This window comes from Orcinus orca, chromosome 4 (assembly GCF_937001465.1).
Source record: "Orcinus orca chromosome 4, mOrcOrc1.1, whole genome shotgun sequence".
Lineage (NCBI taxonomy): Eukaryota > Metazoa > Chordata > Mammalia > Artiodactyla > Delphinidae > Orcinus > Orcinus orca.
Window position 1 is genome coordinate 120126076 of NC_064562.1, and position 11213 is coordinate 120137288.

The following is an 11213-nucleotide window of genomic DNA, read 5'->3' on the forward strand; positions in this document are numbered from 1 at the left end:
GAATAACATGCCCCAAGAAGCTATAGCTTTATCCTGGGCCTCAGAATGAAGACAAATGAATGAAGCTGAACCAAACCTAAATGGAAGGCTGCAGTCAAGAGTAACCCACTCAAAGCCAGGCAAGCCCACATGAGATCAGAGAAACAAAAACAACCCACAGATCAAATGTCAAGAGAAAAAATGCTTGAGGTTATAAGCCATTGACATTTGAGGATTGTCACATAGCGTGGTTTCAGCCAAAACTGAATAACATAACCATCTTACATACTTTTATAAAATAATATATTTATGTGAAGACGATTTTAGAAATTGAAAATTACAGTTCAAATGTTATTTATGATCACTACTCCTCAGTATTATGAATTACTTTATATATATACTTCTCATCTCCACATTCTAAACTGTAAAATATTAGAGATAAGACCATTTTATATAAAAATAAAATAATTATATAATTATTTCATATATTTGCCAAGGTACCCTGCACAGGGCCTTACATGTCAAGCGTACAGGGAAGTGTTATGTGGCTACTTTTTCTGCTCCTCCTCCTAAGTATGTTTGTTTGTGTCTTTGTTTTTGCTCTTTTTTTTTCTTTTTTTTGCGGTACGTGGGCCTCTCACTGTTGTGGCCTCTCCCGTTGCGGAGCACAGACTCCGGATGTGCAGGCTCAGCGGCCATGGCTCACAGGCCCAGCCGCTCCGCAGCATGTGGGATCTTCCCAGACCGGGGCACGAACCCATGTCCCCTGCATCGGCAGGTGGACTCTCAACCACTGCGCCACCAGGGAAGCCCTGTTTTTGCTCTTTTAGATCTTTATTTTTTTTTTATTTTCACAAGGCAGTATAAGATATGAAAAGGATAGATTATCAAACCAAACAGGTGGATTTGAGACCTGCCTCAATGGCACCTTGGGCAAGTTGCTTAAACCCTCAAAGCTTTAACTTCTTTGTTTATAAACCAAATAATAATAGTAGTAGTAGTAGTAGTAGTAGTAGTAGTAGTAGTAGTAGTAGTAGTAGTAGTAGTAGTAATACATTTCTAAATTAAAATTACAATAAATAATTTAACACAGTGATTGTCACATCTTAAAGCACCAAGTAAATAGTAGTTTTTATTATATCATCCGTATATACTCCTTTCTCCTCTCCAGAAATTTCAAAGCAGAATTCTCAGACAATCCTACATTCTCTAGACAAGTGTAATTCTCTTTATTCTAGACAGACAGACACATAGACACACACTCCTAGAACTCACAAGATTTTCCATAATTAGGTGGGGGAAAGGTGACAGGAAAAAGACATCTTGAAAGTCCTGTTCTCTCTTTGCTCTGTGGACTTGTTCCTGATATTTCCAATGCCCTGAAATAATTCACGTTTCTATTTACCTAACTAGTGCTTAATCAATCTTCTGAGTTCAAAATTGAAAATATCTTCTGAGTTCTGCTTAGAGGACTCTGCCGAGTCTAGGTTAGGCACCTCTCTTATAAAAGAGCATCTCTTTTTGTTTTTTGCAGTACGCGGGCCTCTCACTGTTGTGGCCTCTCCCATTGCAGAGCACAGGCTCCGGGGCCGTGGCTCACAGGCCCAGCTGCTCCGCGGCATGTGGGATCCTCCCGGACTGGGGCATGAGCCTGTGTCCCCTGCATCGGCAGGCAGACTCCCAACCACTGCGCCACCAGGGAAGCCCAAAGCATCTCTCTTATAAAATCCTGGTAGAGGGCCCTTAAACAAGGAATTGATATTGCTTTTTTTTAAAATTTAATTAACTTATCTATTTCTGGCTCTGTTGGATCTTTGTTGCTGAGTACGGGCTTTCTCTAGTTGCAGCGAGGGGCGGGGGCTGCTCTTCATTGCGGTGCGCGTGCTTCTTATTGCGGTGGCTTCTCTTGTTGCAGAGCATGGGCTATAGGCATGCGGGCCTCAGTAGTTGCAGCATGCAGGTTCAGTAGTTGTGGCTCAAGGGCTCCAGAGAAAAGGCTCAGTAGTTGTGGCACATGGGCTTAGTTGCTCTGTGTCATGTGGGATCTTCCTGGACCAGGGAATTGAACCCATGCCCCTGCATTGGCAGGCAGATTCTGCCAATTGAGCCACCAGGGAAGTCCAAAATTGCTTTTTGACTTGTCAGTCTTCCCAACTGTACTATAAGGTCTTTGAGGGCACAGGCCATGTCATTCCTTTTCACCAGCATCTAGCACAGTCTTGACACATGCTAAGTGCTTAAAGACATGAGGTAAAAGAAAAAATGGAAGAAAGGAAGGGTGGAAAGGATGAAAAGAGAGACAGAGGCAAGAAAGAAAGGAGGAAAGAAATAAAAGGTTATTTTTATTTTCATTCTTCCCTGAAAGGAATGTTCAAAGAACAAGACAGTTACTACAGCATCATTAAAACTCATTTCCACCCAAATCTACATTTTGCATCAAATCCCATGTCAGTGTGTTCTCTTCCTCTCATCAGAGTAATAGGGTGTTTTTAAAATGTCAACTCAGCATAAAACCTATTTGGGGCAAAATGGACTCCAGGGAGATTGACTGAAATTCCCATTCTTCTCCTCCTGGTTCTCCTTCTGCTTCCTGTTCATTTTAGCAAAAAGCTCTGATCTGTTAAAAAAAAAAAAAAAAAAAGGTTGCGGTAGGGAGCCTCTAGCAAGAGACACATATAGAACATGTGTCTCATCTGCTTTTTAACATTAAGTACAGGAAATTTTCAGCTTCATTCATTTAAAATACTTACTTGTGCTTCACATTTATGGCTAGGTATTAGAGATGAGAAGCCCAGATCTGGTTAGTAATGGGGGAAAAAGTTTAGAAATAGAGCCATAGAAAAAGAAAGATGATCCAATGGAAAGTAGAAATAGAAGTCATCGTCTTAGAGTAATATTTGTTCAGAGCTCTTCAGCTGTTTTAATCCTAAACTCTAAATGCTCCCTCTGAGCATGAACAGGAGAACAATCTAAATGATTTTCAGGTATGCGCTGGTACTGAGGTGTGGGACTGGAGTGATATCCCTCTGGAATTTGATGAAATCAAGTTGAAATTAAGATATGGTTATCAAACCAGCAATTCACATTTTTGGCTAAGGGGATGTTAATCAATAACATAAAGTAACAGGCTTCACTGTTCTTAATTTGACAAGTATTAGATAAGACTTCTCTGTGCTGCCTTTCTATTCTAATTTTTTTAAATAAGCATCTTCAAAACTGATACAAAGAATTCAAAGAAAAAGGAGTAGCAAAAACAGTTGGGGAAAAAAGGAAGAACTCAGCAATTTTAATTGTCCACATGGGTCATAAAAATGGAATTTTCTAAGGGACAGCTATCCAGTGCATTGGCCACAAAATACACAGATATCCCTAGTGATGCTCTGTCAACGTACATTAACTTTTGCTGTATAGGTGGACTCAGTTCTCTTCACATACTTACTTCTCTGGTGTGTGCCTGGTAAACAGAAGTCTCTCAACAAATGTTAGTAAATGAATAAACACAAGATTGAATTAGTGATCTGCTTATTTATCATTAGGGCCAGGGCTGTTGCTGAATCCACAATTTGTACTCATAGTTGATTCCTCTGATAGAGGTAAAACTTAATGAAGACAGCCTCACAGAGGAGGAGAGGCAGTTCCTGCCTGCTACCTGACAAGCTAAGCCACTTGTCTAAAACAATTCTACAGCAACAAGTGCCCAGTGGGCAGGGAAGACAGACGTACAGATGGCTGCCTGGATGCATCACGGGACGGAATTGCCACTACAGCCCATTGTTACATTTATTGCTGACAGTGTAATTAATTGGCTGACTCCTTGTTTTTCAATTGGTCACCCTCAATGGACAGCTGCACTGGGGGTTGTACTAATCGTGCCTGGGATGAGAGTATGCTCCGCGGGTGGGCCCAGCTCTGCAGCAGGGGCTTTGTGACGTCAACCCTGGACTGCTGTACAGAAGCACGCGCTTCACCCTCCCAGGGCCCTGAACAGGCGTCCTCATGCCCAGGAAACACAGCATTTTTTTTTCTGAGTGTTCCTCTTTCTGAAGTATGATACAATGGAAACAAAACAAAACACTTCTTAGTTTCCTTTTCCAATAAGAATTTCTTAAATATAGACTGAAATATCAGCTTTAATAATCACTGTAGAAAAAGATTACAGTAACTTCGTTAGATTTTATCCAAATTATCAAGTAAAAAGAGAAGCTAGAGTTCATGTGGAGGCATCAGAAAGCTCTTTTAACTCATCTCTGTGTCCAGCAATCATGTATATATTTTGATTTTTATACTGTGGAAAATGATCTTTATTTTGTGTACAGTATGATGAGGATTAAATAACACTCACAGGATATTTTCATCAAAGAATTCTAAGGGAATTTTTACAGTGAGAAAGCCTCATATATCAAGCACAGGTTCATCAGGTAATAACACAAGACTGGAGTCATGGCTCAGGCAACAATCTTTCCACTGGTCTCCTGCCCCTCTTTCTTCACCTGTAAAATGAGTCATTGCACTTCAGTGACCTTACTTCCACCTGACTAACTTCCAGAAAGTCATGTGGCAGCTCTGTTCCCTAGGGTTTAATCTGTAAAATCAGAGAACTGAACTCAGTGGATCTCTAACATTCTGTGACCTTACCTGGATATTGAGGCAAATAGAAATTTCAATATATTCCACAAATTAATAAAAATATGTGCATATACATTATAAGGGCATGCATTAACTAAAAATGCAAGTAATTCTTGACTTCTTTTTTAATCACAAATATCAGTGTCCATGATTTGACAGCTTGCTTATGAAAAAGTCCCTTACATGTTCCTTTTTCTGGTTTGCTAATTTTCCATTCTGTATTCCAAGGCAGGCCAATAATTGCAATGAAATCAGGTTAAACATTGATCTTCCACCCTGACATTGCATTAACTTTTCTAATAAACATCTTCACTGTGTCAACCAGCACTGTGTTTACATATTGAGCCCAGCAACCAATTGTCTTGCTTCTTTTAGATGCTTTTGAATTCTGGAAGAAATCTTCTCTGAAAGACTAGAATCGTGCATCTGCCGTGCCTTTCAATTTTGTATTTCGGATTAACTGCTCCTTTTCCTCCACGTTCTGAAGGCCTTCTAAGACATTTCCTTCCCAGTTCATCTGGTAAGTGCCTGCTCCAGCTGTTACTCTTTAGTGAATTCATGTCTTTTCTCCTATGTTGCTTGTGCCACCCTTGTTATCTGGAGTCAGGATTCTGAGCTCTGACCTCCCTCCTTGTCCTGCTGCCCAGGAGAATTGAAGGCAGACCCTCAGACCTCTAATATTCTAGATTTTTGAAGATCCAGCTTTGGCTGGGATGAGGCCAGGATTGGGGTGGAAATAAGCACTGAATTTTTTTTTTATTTACAGCCTTCTGAAAATTAACTATTTCTGTTCAGATTCACGGGCTGAGTAAAAGTATTAACCAGTAAATGTGCCTGAAGATCCCTGATCAAACACTCTATTTTTAATGCTGTGAAGAATACATGCTTAGGGAATACTTTTCCTAGCAAACTGAGCCAATGCTGCTTGCTTCACTAGAACTACAGGCGAAAGATGATTACCAGAGAGGCTGGGGAGAAATTGCCCCATGATGTGAAGCAAAGCCTTCATTCATGAACGATTTCTTGTCTCTGAATGTGGGAAAAAATAGATCATAAAGTGTGGGTCTGGGATTCTAAAGGATATTTAATACCTCATTCCTGGAGATATGGTCTGAAATTTAAAGTCTGTAATCACTGGTCAGGTGAGAAAAGATGCTCCAAGATTCCCCTTATTTTAATATTTATTTATTAATTTATTTATTTGGCTGCACCATGTCCTGGTTGCAACATGTGGGATCTTTGTTGCCGTGTGCAGGATCTTTTAATTGCAGCATGAGGGATTCCTTAGTTGCAGCATGCAGGATCTTTTAGTTGCAGCATGCGGGCTCTTAGTTGCAGCATGCAATGTCTAGTTCCCTGACCAGGGATCGAACCTGGGCCCCCTGCATTGGAGTGCATAGTCTCAACCACTGGACCACCAGGGAAGTCCCTTTCCTTATTTTAACAAAAGTATCTAAGAGTATCTGCCAATATCATGGATCTCTGGGAAAACATCCTATCCAGACCCACAGAATCAGATCAACCAACCACAAATCAAAATAGCTATAATGAAAAATTCATTAGACTAACTCTCACCACTTGCCAAGAGGGTATTTACACCAGGCACTGTACTAAGGGCTTAACATATCTCATGTGTGATCCTCATAAAGCTATATCATGTACACATGGATATTCCTATTTTATGGACAGGAAAGAAAGTCTCCGATGGGCTAAGTAACTTCTCCACAGTCACACATCTACCACACTTACCAGGATTAAGCCCAAATCTGCACAACTCCACAAGTTCCTAGCCATTCTATGCTCCTGCAGAATAGCCACGCCAGTGGAGAGCAGGGGAGAATAGGGGTGCAGACACAATGACAGCCTTATCGTAGCAACCCATATAGGCAGAGGTTCCTTATTCCAAGTGAGTTTTGCTCCTGCCCTCATAGCACCTTGCATAGACTTATGTCAATTCTTTCAACTCATGGTATTGCCGTTTATAGTTTGGGGGCTGGAGAGAGAGAAAAATGAAAGAATGGATTTCTAAATATTGGCTCTCTCATTTTATTAGGTTGCCTTGAACAAGTTACTGAATCTCATCCTAATATTTTAACTACAAATGGGAATAAAACTACTCCTCAGTGTGTGCTTATAAAATGATAATAAAATCAAAGGACTTTAGACTAATCCCTTTGCATGTGTAGCCACTTTTTTAATGACCCCCTTCTTACATTTCAATCTTGCCCAATATCCCATGACCTCTTCAGAGCAGGGACCATAGAGTATCCACATGCATGTCTCCAGATAAAATGCTTAGCACATAGTTGGTGCTCAGTGACTTAAAATGATTGGTATATATTGAGAATTAGTTTGTTTGCAACTCTAAGAGCTGTTGTAAAACTTTAGGTTTTAGTGTATATATTTGTTGATTTTTAAAAAATGCATTCTTCGCATTCTCCCTTATATATTATGGTCAGTCTCTTGGGCTCTCTAGAAGAGAGCATTTTCCAGCTTTCTTTGAGTCTTAAGTCAAGAGAATTAGAACACCCCATAAAAATAACACAGGCATCTCTGACAAAGGACCTGCTTCTGCCAATAGGTTGATTTTGCATTTCACAACTAATTTCACATATCAGTTTATACTAAATCATTTATTCATCCATTCATTCACTAAACACCCATCCATTGATGTCTATATTATCCTAGTGATAACAATGTAAATAGGACTAATCTCTGCCCTGAAAATGTTTATAGTTTAGTGATATGAAACACATATGAACAAATCATTTAAAATTGAGTATGGTAATTTCCACAACATATATGAAAAAAGGATTATGAGAAAAGGGCACATGGTGACACCTTCAAACTTCGTTTCACTTCTGTTACTGAAAGTTACTTTTTCATCCCAGAATTACATTTCTATTCTTCCCCCTGCCTCCATATTTTTCAGTAAACTTTTGATAATTTTCTCTTTTTAAAATAACTTATATGTAAGGATTTTTTCCCTTCTTTTTGTGCTTTTTCTCTTTAAATAACATAGGAAATTTGGCTTTTATCAAGTATCACTAAACTCTTCTATTTCTTTGCACATTAGGTATACAACTGCACTGTGAAGAGATGCTTTCCAAAATTTTGTCTCCTTTACTTTCAAATACCTAAAATGAAAAAAAAACTGTATCCTGTATGAGGATATTTTATTTAACTAGGATACATATATTAGCCAGGTATTTATCTTAAATTCCCTTTGCCATCGTCAGCCTAATATGTTTACTTCTATACCAGACTTTGTTTACCAGGTTCACACCCTGGTCAACTATTTCCATCATATATATTTATATATCAATTGCTGCATAGAAACCTACCCCAAAACTTAGGGACTTAACAGTCTCTCACCATTCTGTGAGTCGATTGGACTCAGTTGGATGGTTTATCCACATGACATCAACTAGGGCTATAGTCATATGGGGGCTTGAATGGGCTATAATATCCAAGGTTGCTCCCTCACATGGCTGGCAGCTGTTGCTAGCTGTTGGCTGAGAACTGCTGGCAAGTAGGTCTCTTAAGTTTTCCTCCATATGACCTCTCAATGTGTCTGGTTTCTGAAAGGGAGTACCCTAAGTGTGAACATTTCAAGGGTAGAGAAGCAGAAACTGATGGTCTCTCAATGCCTCCTGTTCTGCACTCTGTTGATCAAAAGCCATCCCAGATTCAAGGGGTGGAGAAATAAATGCTCCTCTTAACATGATATGTGGTTCATGGAGAGGAGGGAGTGGTTGGTCATTTTAAGATTGACTATTATATCTATATACTAGTTAGCTTCTAGTATTTTCTGCAAAAATGATTCCCTTCTCCATTTTCCTTCTGTACATTTTCCTTCTATATGTGATAATTTAAAATCAGTGATCTCTTTCTCTGTACTAACCTAAACATATAGTTGATTGTGTTTGTTTTATGTCTTTGATGAATATATTATGTTTTATATTTAGAATTCTAAGCTCTAACTCCCTCTTTATCTTCTGCTCTGGAATTAAAGAGAAGCCTTCAGACCTGAAATATACCAAAGGCTGCAATGGGGCGGTATGGGAAGTGGATGGTGAAATTTTCTTGTAAGTATTACTTTTCTTTTTCAGTTCATATATTTTGAATTCTTAAAAAAATAGATATAAAATGCTTTATTACATTTCTATTATAGTCTCAATTGTAAAAATAAATACCCAAACTCTAACAAATTTGGCTAAGTAAAATATTACATAACATTAATGCACAGAAGGTGGGGAGAAGGAGTACATTCTGGACTTCCCGTCTCTTTAAGTTTTTTGAAAGAGAACACTGACTGAAAGTCTGGGTGACCCAAGCATGGACTTCATTGGAGTAAACCAGTAAGCAAGATGTATAAAAAATGCTATCAAGATAATCAGATAAAATTATTAAAGAGGAAAGAAGATATTTTATATCTCATTTGCATAGAGAAACATCCTAAATAAGCCCTTTGAAGCCTGAGAATCCCTAGGTGAGGAGAATATGCATTATTCCAGATCAGAACTAAAGATACAAGGAAGGAGGATGACCTCATGTGGCTTTCCTGTCTAGAGATATGTAAAAACAAATGTTACAACTATGAATTTGACATTAATCATGGGGAAATTTAACAAATGAAAATTACACATTACTGATGGATCTCTTTGTGAAACTTGTTGGCTTTCCATGCCATTTTTTCATTCACTGATCATACAGTAAGGATACTGGGTCATTAATTATAGGCATACACAAAAAGCAGTGTTTCTACTGTGTAAGTTCTTTCATGCTTTTTTTTTTTTCTAATGGGTAAGTTATACCTGGATATTATTTAAATTGAAAATCTGTGGTAGTGTATTGAAGCAACATTATGTCTGTATGGTAGTTAGAATTTTGTTACAAGTGGACAAGAAGGAAATATACATTATCATTATATTTAGACATGCAACCTATACAACAAGAAAGACAGTGATGATGGTAACTACATACTGCTTAACATTGATTTCTTATTTGCTGCAAGGAGGGAAATCCAGAGGGGACTTAGAGATGGAACCTGGGAGATAAGAAGCCCACACAGTAAAAGATGAGAGCTTGATATGAGGAGACTGGTCATTCAGCATTTGCTTTTACTAGACTATTTTAGAAAAGACATGATACTACTAGTGGGAACAAATATAGCATAGTAATTTTGGGCACTGGTTCTGGAGACTACCAAATCACTTACTAACTCTCAATGCCTCTTTGAATGTCTATAAGATGGAGATAAAAATTTGGACCTCAAATTTTACATGATGTAAGGTGTATGAACAAAAATTGTCAAGATATTTGCTATTTTTAAATAAGAACTGTAGAATCACAAATGTTTCTGTGTAACATATCAACTTTAAAGAGAGAAAATCTTGAAAGAAGCCAGAGGAGAGGAAAAAAAAGAAACCTTCCTTACAAAGGAACAAGAGTAATAATATATAGCAAATCGCTGCAGAAACAATGCAGGCAAGAGAGTGGGGTAAATTTTTCTTTTAATTTAAAATGTTGAAAGAAAAAAATCACTAACCTAAAATTCTATATCCAGTAAACTTATTTTCCAAAAGTGAAGAAATAACATCTTTCCCAAACAAACAAAAATTGAGGTAATTCCTCTCCAGCAGAAGAATAGTGCTTACCTCATATTGTATGGGAACCTGAGGGAGTTGACATGTATTGGAAGATGTTTTAGAAGACTATTTTAGGAGAACAGAGTGATATAGGCAAGAATCTCAACTCTACATATAGAAAGGATAAAAGAGAAGAAATAATGAAGATAAAATATTTTTTTCTCAATTGAGCTACAAAAACCTTTGTTAAAGTAATAGTAGTAATAATATTTTGGGTAATTATAGTCTGTAAATAAATAAAAACAGCAATATCACAAGGAATGGGAGGGAGGAATTGTGAATACTCTGTAAGTTATTTGTACTATACTTGAAGTAGTACAGTGTTATTTGAAAGTGGAATTAGATTGGTTAAAAACCAATATACAGATATGCTAATAGAGGAGAGAAAATGGAACCATATATAATGTTCAATTAAACAAGAAAAAGCCAGAAAAAGAGGAAAAAAAGAATGACTGTAACAAATAGAAAATAATTATAATCATGGCAAATATTTATCCAACTATATCAGTATTACTTTAAATGTGAATGGTCTAATAACACCAATTAAAAGACAGATTTTTAGAATATATAAAAAATAACCTATTTACCATCACATCAAAAAGAATAAAATACATAGGAATAAGGCTACCTAAAAGACCTATACTCAGAAAACTATAAGGTACTGATAAAAGAAATAAATAAAAGATGACACAAATGGAGAGATATACCATGTTCTTGGATTGGACTATACTTGGACTATACTACCCAAAGCAATCTACAGATTCAATGCAATCACTATCAAATTACCAATGGCATTTTTCACAAATTAGAACAATTTGTTTTTAGAATTTATGGAAACACAAAAGACCACGAATGGCCAAAGCAATCTTGAGAAAGAAAAACAGCTGGAGGATTCAGACTCCCTGACTTCAGACTATACTACAAAGATACAGGCATCAAAACAGTATGGTACTAGCA

The 11213-nt window shown here is 37.6% G+C and overlaps 1 long non-coding RNA gene across 1 annotated transcript; it reads left to right on the top strand.

The window, feature by feature from the left end:
- Positions 1 to 1085: 1085 nt before the first annotated feature.
- On the top strand, positions 1086 to 8806 carry LOC125964319 (uncharacterized). Its single transcript, XR_007477241.1, has 2 exons — positions 1086 to 5125; positions 8621 to 8806. It is a non-coding gene; the product is annotated as an uncharacterized LOC125964319 (long non-coding RNA).
- Positions 8807 to 11213: the final 2407 nt, after the last annotated feature.